The 15311-nt window shown below is 45.2% G+C and overlaps 1 protein-coding gene across 5 annotated transcripts in view; it reads right to left on the minus strand.

Moving 5' to 3' along the window:
- SARNP (SAP domain containing ribonucleoprotein) overlaps positions 1-15311 on the minus strand; it is a 68573-nt gene that overhangs the window by 10650 nt on the left and 42612 nt on the right. The window contains exon 10 of one of the 5 annotated variants that reach the window (XR_002515659.1): positions 5840-5897. The exons of the other annotated variants lie outside the window; for them this stretch is intronic. The gene's annotated coding sequence lies outside the window, so the exon portion shown is untranslated. The remainder of the gene's footprint in view (positions 1-5839; positions 5898-15311) is intronic. 5 annotated transcript variants of the gene reach the window in all.

Below are 15311 nucleotides of genomic sequence, written 5' to 3' on the forward strand. Positions count from 1 at the left end.
ATATTTCAGTTTACCATGAGTTGGAGCTGGCCATTATCCTAGGTGTTGGACATCATTCATGTCCAACAGTGTTCAGTATAAGAGTCTATATATTTTCCTATCAGAACCTAAACCCTACCACTTTATTTAGCCCACTTTAACAGTTATTTTCTCCTTCTCCACCTTCCCCTCACATTTTATCACCAGTCATCAGAAGCTCAGCCTCAGGATTAGAAAACATCTGAAATCAGGTAGGCTCCTCAGGTGTCTTTCCCCCAGGAAGGATTTTCTAAAATTTGGCACATATATACAAATATCTCATTCTCTCATAATCTCAAGAGACCCTCTACTCCCTACAGATGTACCCATCCTCATTAAAGAGCAGGACAGTTTCTTTGACTTTATTTACATAAGTTAACCCAACAAAAGGACAGATCAGAAGAGTTCAAACAAGGGCACGGTGGCTCACACCTGTAATTCCAGCACTTTGGGAGGCCAAGGCAGGCAGATCACTTGAGGTCAGGAGTTGGAGACCAGCCTGGCCAACATGGTGAAACCTGTCTTTAATAAACATACAAAAATTGGCCAGGTATGGCAGCAGGTGCCTGTAATCTCAGCTACTTGGGAGGCTGAGGCAGGAAAATAGCTTGAACCCAGGAGGCGGAGGTTACAGCGAGCTGAGATCATGCCATTGCAGTCCATCCTGGGTGACAGAGCGGGACTCCGTCTCAAAAGAGTTCAAACAAACCTTTTTTTTTTTTTTTTTTGAGACAGAGTCTTACTTCGTTACCTAGGCTGCAGTGCAGTGGCACAATCTCAGCTAACTGCAACCTGTGCCTCCCGAGTAGCTGGACTACAGGCATGCGCCACCACGCCCGGCCAATTTTGTATTTTTAGTTGAGACGGGGTTTTTCCATGTTGGTCAGGCTAGTCTCGAACTCCCAACCTCAGGTGATCCGCCCGCCTTAGCCTCCCAAAGTGCTGGGAATACAGGTGTGAGCCACCGCACCCGGCCTCAAACCAACTTTTAAATAATGTCTGTGTGGTGTTTCTGAGCTGGATTTGTTTTTAAACCCCAAGGAAATTATATTCCTACAGTCCATAGGCAGGCTGTCTCTCTGGGTGTCCCAAAACTACAGGGTCAAAAGCAAAGGTTACACCAAAAGACCTACAGAAACACAGGAATTTTTCAATGCATCTACTCTCAACCCCAACTAAGGAGTTGCCTTTGTCCCTGTGGCCACAGCAGCCTCCTATACAAATTAAAAGCAGAGCAGCTATCCAGCTTTCTGTGCTCAATTTAACTAGTCCACCTGTCTGAACACAGCAGGCAGGAATACTGTCTTGGTCTTTCTTTAACTCTTTCAGCTTGAGAAAGATGTTCATTTTCTCCCTTTTGCTTCATCTGCTTTCTAGTGAGTAGGAAGGGACCTAAGAAAGAATGACGGTTACAAAGCAATTAAGAATCCTATACAAGTTATCATTTAATCACAGTGTATTACTAGAATAAACTACTGCCTCCACAGTTTTTCTGCCTTTCTCATTATGACCACCAGCAAACCCACAATGGGTACCTCATTAATGTACTCTAAACTATTATAAAAACATTAAGCCAGGTTCAAAGAAAAAAAGAAGTATTCTTGTCCTCAATAATAATAAAAATAATAACACTATAGCCATTAACATATGAGTGCTTAGTATGTACCAGGTACTGTGTGTAGTTCTTTACATGCAATATCTCATTTACTACTTTTTTTTTTTTTTCCCCTGAGACAGAGTCTCGCTGTGTCACCCAGGCTGGAGTGCAGTGGTGCCATCTTGGCTCAATGCAACCTCTGCCTTCCAGGTTCAAGCAATTCTCCCGCCTCAGCCTCCTGAGTAGCTGGAACTACAGGTGCACGCCACCACGCCTGGCTAATTTTTGTATTTTCAGTAGAGATGGGGTTTCGCCATGTTAGCCAGGCTGGTCTCGAACTCCTGACCTCAGGTGATCCACCCACCTCAGCCTCCCAGTGTTGGGATTACAGGCGTGAGCCACCGCACCCAGGCTCATTTACTACTTCATTTTCATTTTTGCAGAGTGGGGGGTCTCGCTATGTTTCCCAGGCTAGTCTTGAACTCCTGGGCTCAAATCAATCCTCTTGCCTCAGTCTTCCAAAGTGTTGGGATTACAGGTGTGAGCCACTGTACCTGGCATCATTTACTTCTTATAATAATCCCATGGAGTAGGCACTATAATTAAATTCATTCCATAGATAGGAAAACTGAGTCTTGGAGAGATCAAGTGACTCGCCCAAAATTTCACAAATAATACGAGGACTGGAATCCAGGACATTTTACTCAGCAATCCACTTTCTTAGCTTTACCACCTCCTCAAGGTATCACACTTAAGTATTTCTTTGGAAGAACAGTAGGACAATTAAGTGCTTAATTCAGAAGGAAGAAGGATCATCATAACCCTTAGCTAAAAACACTAGTAAATTTTAATCACTTCACTCAAATAATCAGGTCAAGAATACTAGGACCCCTTCTTCTTTCTAGCGTACCATATACCTACAATTTATAAGTAACAGTATCTAGGGAAAGGGCTCCAGTTAGTAATCTTGTACTAATGTTTTTCTCAGCTGAATCTGTTTCTAATTTTGCCTAATTGGCTATTCCGTTTGTTGAGATGTAATAAAAGAATAAGGGGCTAGGAGCAGTGGCTCACACCTGCAATCCCAGCACTTTGGGAAAATTCCAGGAAGGATTTTCTAAAATCACCTGAGGTTGGGAGTTCGAGACCAGCCTGACCAACATGGAGAAACCCCGTCTCTACTAAAAACACAAAATTAGGCTAGGCGCAGTGGCTCACGCCTGTAATCCTAGCACTTTGGGAGGCCGAGGCAGGCGATCACCTGAGGTCAGGAGTTCAAGACCAGCCTGACCAACATGGAGAAACCCCATCTCTACTAAAAATATAAAATTAGCCAGGTGTAGTGATGCATGCCTGTAATCCCAGTTACTCAGGAGGCTGAGGCAGAAGAATCTCTTGAACCCAGGAGGCGGAGGTTGCAGTGAGCCGAGATCACGACATTCTCCAGCCTGGGCAACAAGACCAAAACTCCATCTCAAAAAAAATAAGGCTAAAAATAAGAATAAGGCTGGATGCAGTGGCTCACGCCTGTAATCCCAGTACTTTGGGAGGCCGAGGCGGGCAGATCACACGGTCAGGAGATTGAGACCATCCTGGCCAACATAGTGAAACCTTGTCTCTATTAAAAAAATACAAAAATTAGTTGGGCGTGGTGGCACGTGCCTGTAGTCCCTACTCAGGAAGCGGAGGCAGGAGAATCACTTGAACCCGGGAGGCAGAGGTTGCAGTGAGCCAAGATCGCACCACTGCACTCCAGCCTGGTGACAGAGCCAGACTCCATCTCACAAGAAAAAGAAAAAAGAATAAGGAAGGTTTCCAACAAACATTAAGTCCCACCACATTTTTTACTAACAAAGTCAAGAGGGAAAGTTTTCTTGATCTACTACCACTAAGATAAAGTGAATATAGAATATAAATAGAGATTTCTTTTTTTTTTTTTTTTGAGAGGGAGTCTCGCACTGTCGCCCAGGCTGGAGTGCAGTGGCCGGATCTCAGCTCACTGCAAGCTCCGCCTCCCAGGTTTACGCCATTCTCCTGCCTCAGCCTCCCTATAGCTGGGACTACAGGCGCCCGCCACCTCGCCCGGCTATTTTTTTTGTATTTTTTAGTAGAGACGGGGTTTCACTGTGTTAGCCAGGATGGTCTCGATCTCCTGACCTCGTGATCCGCCCGTCTCGGCCTCCCAAAGTGCTGGGATTACAGGCTTGAGCCACCGCGCCCGGCCATAAATAGAGATTTCAAATTGAGAACCTCTAGAATGTTCTAGTTGATATATCTTCACTAAGTCTCCTGGCCAAGTAGGAAACAGTTTTCAGGAAAATAAATGGAGGCTCTTCTTGTGGAGAGGCAAGACTAGACCACCATCTTTAGTTAAACTACCATTATACACTTTTTTCCCATTCAGTTTAGCACTAGCAGTACTTCAGCAAGTTCAAATCACAAAGGAGATAAGACTTTTGAAACTCAGAGATTATATCAGCACAAACCCTGAGGCCACATCCTCCCCCAACGTATGTCCACTTGGAATGTGCAGGCCAGTTTTGCTCCTGGTTCTTTATTTTGCTATATCCTGAAATGGGGAGTCTGATTTCTCCATTAGCCACCTGCCTCGCTCCCCACCTTTTTAAGAGACAGGGCCTCACTCTGTTGCCATGCTATAGTGCAGTAGCATGATCATGGCTCACCGAAATGTTGAATTCCTGGGCTCAAGTAATCCTCTAACCTTAGCCTCCTGAGTAGCTAGGACTACAGGTATGTGCCATGCCTGGCTTTTTTTTTTTTTTTTTTAATAGAGACAGGGTCTTGCTATGTCGCCCAGGCTGGTTTCAAACTCCTGGACTCAAGCAATCCTTTCACCTTGCCTCTCAAAGTGCTGGGATTACAGGCATGAGCCACCACACCCAGTCTAGCTTCCCTTTTTAATAAGATCTTTGGTGCCTCTTCCAGAGATACAGGCAGAGCATCTGTTCTAAACCCATCAGGAGTTCCTGGGGAAGCAACAACAATACATCTTTCCCCCAACTCCCCACAAATAGATTGCCCTTCCCTCCCCACCCAGCACCCCTCAGCTCCTCTCTTAAAGCCTCTTTCCTCCTTTCCCTGCAGGGAAAGTGCACAACTGGGCCCAGTAAATCAACACAGTTCTAATGATCTCTCTCACTTGACCCTTCTAGCGTGACAGTGTCGCATGGAAACAAATGTACAATAAACTTCACTCCATCTTTAGCTCCTTGCTGACAGGTTTTGATTCATGGGATGGCGAAACCCATCTGAGGGAAATTACCTCGATCAAAACGCATGTCTCTCTGCATTCATCAGGCCAATGCTCCCTCAGGCCACGCTCAAGTGCACAAATGGGGTTGTGGCATCTGCAGGCAGCAGTGACCCCTCTAGCTCAGTGTCACATGCATTTGCAAACCTTTCCCTTCTTCATCCCTCCCCCACCACCCTCCCTCAAATCCTCAACTACTAACAAAACTCTTTTTTTTCCCATGCATACTGCTGTGTGAGAAGAGAAGTGCTTGAGTCTGAAGTGCCCTTATTTCCTATCAAATCTATACTCCTAAAAACAAACAACTTGCACACAAAATCAAGAGAAAACTGTCCTTACTGGCCAAACACAGGCATTGGAAGTTCAGATTAATCCATACATTTCAATTCCTCCCTCCTCTTCCTTCTCAAGATTTAAAACACCAAGCCAACCAACTGATGGATGCCAGTAATTTCAATATATGCAACCCTCATGGTACCCAATACCTGCCTTGTTTGCTTTCCTTAAGATCTCATTTATAAAAATGAGAAATAACTGTGCAAAAGAGGAGAGAGTACCTATATAAGAACATAAAGCATAGTTTTTGGGGGTTTTTGTTTTTTGATTTTTTTTGTTGTTGTTTTGAGACAGTCTCGCTCTGTCACCCAGGCTGGAGTATAGTGGCTCGATGTCAGCTCACTGCAACCTCCACCTCCCAGGCTCAAGGGAGCTTCTTACCTCAGCCTCCCAAGCAGCTGGGACCACAGGCGCAAGCCAACACACCCACGTAATTTTTGTATTTTTTGTAGAGAGAGGGTTTCACCATGTTGCCCAGGCTGGTCTTGAACTCCTAAGCTCAAGCAATCTACTCGCCTCTGCCTCCCAGTCTCTGCCTCCCAAAGTGCTGGGATTACAGGAATGAGCCACCATGCCCAGCCCCAGGGTCTATATTTAACAAAACCAAATACCCTTACTATCATTGTATTTTCCATTGTAGAATACAGTTCCAAACTGAGCCCTTGAAAACAATACCTGGAAGAGAAAAGACAGACATTCAGCCTGCTCTAAGATACAAATAACATGTGTAAAGAGTACTTTGCACACAGGAACTATAAAACGTATTTAATAAACGTTAGCTATTACTTTTATTGCCGTATTTCTCCTGCTCCTTGAAACAAAGTTTGAGATCACAATCAAAATTTAAGCTAACAATGCCATTCATTCTTCTAGATAAGAAGTGAAATCATGGTGGCCTAGTATGGTGGTTCACACCTGCCATCCCAAGCACTTTGGGAGGCCAAAGTGGGAGGATCACTTGAGCTCAGGAGTTCAAAACCAACCTGGGCAACATAGTGAGATCCCATCTCTTAAAAAAAAAAAAAAAAATTTAGCTGGGCATGGTGGTACATGCCTGTGGTTCCAGCTACTCGAGACTCGAGAGGCTGATGGGGGAGGATTGCTTGAGCCAAGGAGGTTGAGGCTGCAGTGGGCCATTGTCATGCCACTGCACTTCAGTCTGGGCAACAGAGTGAGATCTTGTCTCAAAAATATATAAATACAAATAAATAAATAAATGAGCGAAATCACCAAAGGCTGGTAAGAATCAGATCCAAGGCAACAAGAAAACTCCCTTTAGCTGCAAGAAAAAAAGAGTATATACTTGGACAGATGACTAAGGGTTAAAATTTGGGTTGTGGAAGAACAGTTACTGGACAAAATCAGTCTTCTCCACAAAGTCCTATTAACCATCTCCCTCCCCCCTCCTTTCCTTCCTGTCCTCCGGCGCTTATTTATTTATTTATTTATTTAGAGACAGAGTCTCACTCTGTCACCAGGCTGGAGTGCAATGGCGCGATATCAGCTCACTGCAACCTCTGTCTCCCAAGTTCAGGCGATTCTCCTGCCCCAGCCTCCCAAGTAGCTGGGATTACAGGTGCCCGTCACCATGCCCAGCTTATTTTTTTTTTGAGACGGAGTCTCGCTCTGTCGTCCAGGCTGGAGTGCAGTGGCCAGATCTCAGCTCACTGCAAGCTCCGCCTCCCAGGTTTATGCCATTCTCCTGCCTCAGCCTCCCGAGTAGCTGGGACTACAGGCACCCGCCACCTCGCCCGGCTAGTTTTTTGTATTTTTTAGTAGAGACGGGGTTTCACCGTGTTAGCCAGGATGGTCTTGATCTCCTGACCTCGTGATCTGCCCGTCTCGGCCTCCCAAAGTGCTGGGATTACAGGCGTGAACCATCGTGCCCGGCCCTCTTATTTATTTTTTTTGAGACCAAGTCCCACTCTATTGCCCAAGCTGGAGTGTAGTGGTGCGATCTCAGCTCACTGCAACCCCCGACTTCCCGGTTCTTGAGATTCTCCTGCCTCGGCCTCCAGAGTAGCTGGGATTACAGGTGCCCGCCACCACCACACCAGGCTAATTTTTGTATTTTTAGTACAGACAGGGTTTCACCAAGTCAGCCAGGCTGGTCCTGACCTCAGGTGATCTGCCCGCCGCAGCCTCCCAAAGTGCTGAGATTACAGGCGTGAGCCACCACACCCAGCCTCTTTCTTTTTTTGAGACAAAGTCTCATTCTGTTGCCCAGGCTGGAGTGCAATGGCACAATCTTGGCTCACTGCAATCTCTGCTTCCTGGGTTCAAGCAATTCTCCTGTCTCAGTCTCTCGAGTAGCTGGGATTACAGGCGTGAGCACGATGCCCAGCTAATTTTGTGTATTTTTAGTAGAGATGGGGTTTCACCATGTTGGCCGGGCTGGTCTCAAACTCCTGACCTCACGTGATACACCCGCCTCAGCCTCCCAAAGTGCTGGGATTACAGGTGTGAGCCATCACGCCAGGTCAAACTATCTTCTCTTTCTCAAACCTTGAAAATCTGGGCTGCTAGGCTTTACTGATTTCACAAACCCTAATAATTAATGACTACCAATAAAATATATCTATTTAAGGTAATAGGTTAAATAGAGGTTCTCTAAAGGCCCCTGAGGAATCTCACTGAATTATGTGACATCAACATTATCAATAGCACTGCAGCCACAAAATTAATTCGTTCATTCACTAGTCAAATGAGTATCTACTTTGGGTCAGGTACTGGGAATACAGAGACGAATAAGATAAAGTTAAGGAATATGATCCTTAACTTCACGAGGCTTATGAATTCACCAAGTTACTATAAAGGTGTATACTACTGTTCTTTACATAACTGCATTATGAGGACTCATGAGGGAAATTTTCTTTCTAGCCCCCAGATCCAAAAGAGTTATGCTTTTCTTAGGCAACTTGTTAGTTTTTACCTTCTGAATCCTGTGAATAACCATAAACAGCGCAACTGTGCTTTCCCTTTCTACTGGCTGCCATAAGGCTTGGAGCCAAATGTTTAGCCTGTCTTTAGCAAGTGATTTTGAACATACAAATGGTCCCCAACTTACGATGCTTTGACTTAAGATTTTTCAACTTTACAACAGCGAACGATGCACGCTCAGTAGAAACTATACTTGATGTATCCATACAACCATTCTGTTTTTCACTTTCAGTATTCAATAAGTTACATGAGACATTCAACACTTTATTACAAAATAGGCTTTGTGTTAGATGATTTTGCCCAACTGTAGACTAATATAAGGGTTCTGGGCATGTTTAAGGTCAACTAGCTAAGCTATGATATTCAAAAGGTTAGGTGTATTAAATGAAGTTTTGACTTAAGATTTTTTTTTTTTTTTTTTAAGATGGAGACTCGCTCTGTTGCCCAGGCTGACATGCAGTGGCACAATCTCGGCTCACTACAAGCTCTGCCTCCTGGGTTCACGCCATTCCCCTGCCTCAGCCTCCCTAGTAGCTGAGACTACAGGCACCCACCATCATGCCTGGCTAATTTTGTGTGTGTTTTTTTAGTAGAGACAGGGTTTCACCGTGTTGGCCAGGATGGTCTCGATCTCCTGACCTCGTGATCTGCCTGCCTCGGCCTCCCAGAGTGCAGGGATTACAGGCATGAGCCACTGCATCCAGCCTAAGATGGGTTTTTATCAGGATATAACCCACATCGTAAGGTGAGGAGTATTTGTGTTTCTATTAGAAGAGAGAGGCCAGAAGTATTGAGGTGAGAGAGAAACATGAGATCCAGAGATGAAAAGCAAACACACAGAAACAGAGATAGGAATTTAGAAAGCAAGATGAAGTGTAGTTAGTTACAAGGTTGCTGCTGGTCTCTTTAGAACATACTCCTCTATAAACATTAAAATACTTAATGTCCTGAGAAGAAAAAAGAGACGGGAAAGAGTTACCAGGTTACAACTAGAATTTTTTTTTTTTTTTTTTGAGACGGAGTCTTGCTCTGTCGCCCAGGTTAGAGTGCAGTGGCAAGATCTTAGCCCACTGCAAGCTCCGCTTCCAGGGTTCAGGCCTTTCTCCTGCCTCAGTCTCCCGAGTAGCTGGGACTATAGGTGCTTGCCACCAGGCCCGGCTAGTTTTTTGGGTTTTTTTTTCGTATTTTTAGTAGAGACAGGGTTTCACTGTGTTAGCCAGGATGGTCTCAATCTCCTGACCTCATGATCCATCCACCTCAGCCTCCCAAAGTGTTAGGATTACAGGCACGAGCCACCACGCCCGGCCCTGAATTTTTTTTTTTTTTTTTTCTGAGACAGAGTCTCGCCCTGTCGCCCAGGCTGAAGGGTAATGGCACAATCTCAGCTCACTGTAACCTCCACCTCCTGGGTTCAAATGATTCTCCTGCCTCAGCCTCCCGAGTAGCTGGGATTACAGGTGCCTGCAACCACATCCAGTTCAAATGATTCTCCTGCCTCAGCCTCCCGAGTAGCTGGGATTACAGGTGCCTGCAACTACACCCAGCTAATTTTTGTTTTTTAGTAGAGACAGGGTGTAACCATGTTGGCCAGGCCAGTCTCAAACTCCTGACTTAGTGATCCACCCACCTCAGCCTCCCAAAGTGCTGGGATTACAGGCATGAGTCACCACACCCAGCCTATAACTAGAAATTTTAAATTAAGGGTTCTTAGCAATGATTTCCATGGCATATATACTGTAGCCAGGAAGTAAGCTGCAAAAGGAAGATCAGATGCAATAATTGGCAGCTGAATACCACAGATATTTTCTAAAGTGTCTGTTCCCTTTTTACAGCAGAGTACCATTACTATGTCTACCCAAAATGGAGTTCTAACTTTATTTTCTAAACCCAATCTGTGTCTTCAAGATTCAAATTCATGAGAACATTTTTCGAATCTTACTAATTTTATCCTAAATACAATAAAGAATACTGCTCCTTGCTTGTGTGCCATGGCTATTTACTCTGCCAAAAGGGGTCCAATTTGATTTAATTAGCACCCCATGGGTTGTGTGTTGAAAGCATTCACCTTCTTCAATCTTTTTTTTTTTTTTAAGACAGAGTTTCACTCTTGTTGCCCAAGCTGGAGTACAATGACGCAATCTCGGTTCACTGCAACCTCTGCTTCCCAGGTTCAAGTGATTCTCCTGCCTCAGCCTCTCGAGTAGCTGGGATTACAGGCGTGTGCCACCGTGCCTGGCTAGTTGTGTGTGTGTGTGTGTGTGTTTAGTAGAAATGGGGTTTCACCATATTAGCCAGGCTGGTCTCGAACTCCTGACCTCAGGTGATCCACTCGCCTCAGCCTCCCAAAGTGCTGGGATTGCAGGTGTGAGACACCGCACCCGGCCCACCTTCTTCAATCTTATTACCATTGCCACTCCGGATCATATAAAAAGAAACTAGGAGAAACAAAGCAAAGTGTAACCCAAGCATCATTAGGGAATTTGAACTCAGTAATTCCCAAGAACATAAAACATGAGTACTTTTACTGGATTCAAATAAGAAACATCATTATTCTCTGCGACCAAAAGAATTAACCAAGCCAGGCACTGTTCCTGGTCAAGTGTAACAAGCTCACTCACTTATCATCCCTCCTTATACCATGTGTGAGAAGCAGAAATTCCAATCTAAAGAGTGCAGTGAGAAAAATCCTTACAAGCAGAAAGAAGCATTTCAGGGGAGCTCAGGTACTGCTATTATTTTCCCCCTCAGAAGTCTTTTCCCTAGAGTGATAGAAAAGAGGCTGACAGAGAGCTAAGATGTCATATTTCACAAAAATAACAAATAACTGCCCCCCTCTGTAAATGAGTTACCATATTAAGATGTTAATAGTTCTCAGGCCAGTCTGATTTCCAAGGGAATGCAAGGTAGTATGGAAAAAGGAAAAGAGGGAGCCTTTTGGCCACTTTTCCTGAATCTCAGTGCCACATGACTGATGGCAGGATGAAAAGCAGAGCCTGGGGGCTTTCAGGCGATGGTAGATTAATGATGACATGGTCTTGACTTCCCAGAGGTAAAGGTTATGAAACACTCCAGGGTAAGCGAGCTTCCAATTTCATACTCTCAGGATGAATGACAGCAACTGATGGTTATTCTCTCAGACACACTTGGATGTTTAAAAACACAGCTGTCACCTCCCCTGCCCCAGTTTCTGAAACTGTTTATTCCCGAGCCTTTATGCCAGCCAGACAACAGAACTTAGGGTGGTCCCAAAAATCAATGCACAGAGCTTAAGTAGATGAAGGTGAGAGACCAGACTAGCAGCAAGTACACCACCTTAGCAAATAATATAGTAGAGACACTCCAACACTATCCACACACATACACATAACACACCTCCCCAATATAACTATCTTAACCTACTCTCAACAGTCTCTTTCAAGTGTGAGATCAGTATCAACTTTCTAGGGCTGGTAGGGTGCTAGGAACTTTAAAGGGAACACCAGGAATCGTATCTCCTCTTATCTTCACAGGATTTGAAGCCCAAGAACACAGTCAGGTAAGAACTACTTGCTCACTAGGTTCCACCACCTTTTCCTTCTCTTGTCCAAATCAAGCTCTTTCCCCAACCCCCACTCCTCTTCAACCCCAGAGGAGGTCGTTTCGGTCTTGCTCTAGCTGATTGTAGGACAAAGCAAGGCAGGTGGAGGAAATGAAGGCTTCACACTTGAGACCCCCAGAAATCAAGTTTCTATTAAAAGTCCCCATCTCCCTCCCTTAAAAGCCAAGGAGCTGCTGCTTTTAAGGATAAGTGATGCAGAGCCTGGCAGAAATGTCAAGAAGTCAGTAGAGGGAAGCTGAAATTTTTTTTTTTTTTTTTTTTTGAGACAGAGTTTTGCTCTTTCTGCCCAGGCTGGAGTGCAATGGCACGATCTCAGCTCACCACAACCTCTGTCTCCCGGGTTCAAGCAATTCTCCCGCCTCAGCCTCCTGAGAAGATGGGATTACAGGCATGTACCAGCACACCTGGCTAATTTTGTATTTTTTAGTAGAGACAGGGTTTCTCCATGTTGGCCAGGCTGGTCTCTAACTCCCAACCTCAGATGATCCGCCCACCTCGGCCTCCCAAAGTGCTGGAATTACAGGCGTGAGCCACCGTGCCCAGCCTGGGAAGCTGAAACTTTTCAGGACAGGTATATGCTGTTTTAGCCAAAACATACAGAGAAGGGAGGACAGTTAACTGACCATTCAGAAATTTAAGAGTGAGCACTAGGAAACCAGATTATTTTCATATAAAGTATTTAAAAATGCAGAATTCAGGCCACAACCCAACCTAATAAATCGACATCTCAAAAGGGAAGGCCTACAGAGCTGTATATTTTAAAAGGTTCCCCGTAACCCTTATGTGCAACCATTATTTGGGGCCAATTTCAAGTAGCTTTGAAAAAATACAGACCAAATAACTTTTTAAAAGTTCTCATCGGCCGGGCGCGGTGGCTCAAGCCTGTAATCCCAGCACTTTGGGAGGCCGAGACGGGCGGATCACGAGGTCAGGAGATCGAGACCATCCTGGCTAACACAGTGAAACCCCGTCTCTACTAAAAAATACAAAAAACTAGCCCGGCGAGGTGGCGGGCGACTGTAATCCCAGCTACTCGGGAGGCTGAGGCAGGAGAATGGCGTAAACCCGGGAGGCGGAGCTTGCAGTGAGCTGAGATCCAGCCACTGCACTCCAGCCTGGGTGACAGAGCAAGACTCCGTCTCAAAAAAAAAAAAAAAAAGTTCTCATCAAGTCCAAAGAAGACTCCCATCCTGCTCCAATTATTTCCTATAAATGCTAAGGGTATTCCAAAGTTTATGCTTCCTACAAACACTATTTCAGCCGCAGAGATGTGAGGGGTAAAAAGAGAGCTGTGACGAAATCACAGAGGATTCTGGGTAGCACACCTGTCTTACTGCTCTCCTACAATTCAAATAGAAAAGCAGAGAGAATCTTTCATCACAGTTCAATACGGGAAGAACATGCCAAAACAAGATCAGGGCACACTGCAGTTATGTGGGGAAAAGAGGGAGGCAACTAGATTGCAGCACACAAAGGCATTTTTTCCTACAGAACTGATACAAAGGGAAAGGAGGAATATCAATAAAGTGGGGGAAAGGGAAAATGGGATTTCTTCTTCTTCTTCTTTTTTTTTTTTTTTTTTTGAGACAGAGTTTTGCTCTTGTTGCCCAGGCTGGAGTGCAATGGTCTGATCTCTGCTCACTGCAACCTCCACCTCCCAGGTTCAAGTGATTCTCCTGCCTCAGCCTCCTGAGTAGCTGGGATTGCAGGTGCCCACCACCACACCGGCTAATTTTAGTATTTTTAGTAGAGACGGGGTTTCACTATCTTGGCCAGGCTAGTCTCAAACTCCTGACCTCAAGTGATCGACCCGCCTTGGCCTCTCAAAATGCTGGGATCATAGGCATGAGACACTGCACCTGGCCCTTTTTTCTTTTTGAGACAGTCTCTTGCTCTGTCACCCAGGCTGGAGTGCAGTGGCACGATCACAGCGCGCTGCAGCCTGGACCTCCCTGGCTCAAGCAATCCTCCCACCTCAGCCTCCCAAGTAGCTGGGACTTCAGGCATGCCAGCCCGCCCAGCTAATTGTTTATTTTCTTGTAGAGACAAGGTCTCACTATACTGCACAGGCTGGTCTCAATTCCTGGGCTCAAGTAATCCTCCCACTTTGGCCTCCCAAAGTGTTGGGATTATAGGCATGAGCCACTGTACCACCTCTGTTCATTTCTAATTGCTCCTTCTTTTCAACCACCTCATACCTAAGCATGGGTATGATATGCAAATTCTGTAACTGCCTCCTCTATACCCCAATAAACTCCCTACCAATAATTACTTTCTAATGTCAAGATCAAGGGGCTGGGCACGGTGGCTCACACCTGTAATCCCAGGACTTTGGGAGGCCTAGGCGGGTGGATCACTTTGAGGTCAGGAGTTCAAGACCAGCCTAGCCAACATGGTGAAACCCCGTCTCTACTAAAGAAAAAAATACAAAAATTAGCCAGGCGTGGCGGCATGAACCTGTCATCCCAGCTACTCGGGAGGTTGAGGCAGGAGAATCGACTGAACCCAGGAAGTGGAGGTTGCAGTGAGCCGAGATTGCATCCCTGCACTCCAGTTTGGGTGACGAGAGTGAAACCCCCTCAAAATAAATAAATAAAATAAAGTCCAGATCAAGTATTTCAAATATAATCTCCTTCTCAGTTACATATCTCCCCTGCTAGGGACTTCCAGAGTTAATATTTGTTACAAACTCCAAGTGTACAATATCCTGAAAACACATTTCTATTTGCATTTGTATTTTTTTTTTTTTTTTGGAGGTGGAGTCTTGCTCTGTCACCCAAACTGGAGTGCAGTGACGCAACATTGGCTCACTGCAACCTCCGCCTCCCGGGTTCAAGCCATTCTCCTGCCTCAGCCTCCCAAACAGCTGGGATTACAGGTGCCCGCCACCACACCCGGCTAACTTTTTTTGTATTTTTAGTAGAAACAGGGTTTCACCATGTTAGCCAGGATGGTCGCCACATCCTGACCTCGTGATCTGCCTGCCTTGGCCTCCCAAAGCACTGAGATTACAGGCGCGAGCCACCACGCCCGGCCACACATTTCTATTTCTGTCCTAAGAATCTGCTCTGGGAGTTAAAAGGTTAAATTAAAAAAGAAAAAAAAAAAAAAAAAAAACATGAAAAAAAGATGGACAAGTATGGTGGCTCACACCTATAATCCCAGCACTTTAGGAGGCCGAGGTAGGCGAATCACCCGAAGTCAGGAGTTTGAGACCAGCCTGGCCAACATGGTGAAACCTGGCCTCTACCAAAGATACAAAAATTAGCCAGGCGTGGTGGTGCCTACTTGTAGTCCCAGCTACTCAGGAAGCTGAGGCAGGAGAATTGTTTGAACCCAGGAGGCAGAGGTTGCAGTGAGCTGGGATCACACCACTGCACTCCAGCCTGGGAAACGGAGCGAGACTGTCTCAAAAAAAAAAAAAGAAAGAAAAAAAAAAACCATGAAAAAAAGAGTAGCAAAGGAAGTGGAGAGGAAAAAAGGAGTTAAAATTTTCTAGATCTTAACAAGGGACTTCATATTATATTAAAAATGGGGTCTTTGCTAATTTA

Source organism: Papio anubis, chromosome 9 (genome assembly GCF_008728515.1).
Source record: "Papio anubis isolate 15944 chromosome 9, Panubis1.0, whole genome shotgun sequence".
Classification (NCBI taxonomy): domain Eukaryota; kingdom Metazoa; phylum Chordata; class Mammalia; order Primates; family Cercopithecidae; genus Papio; species Papio anubis.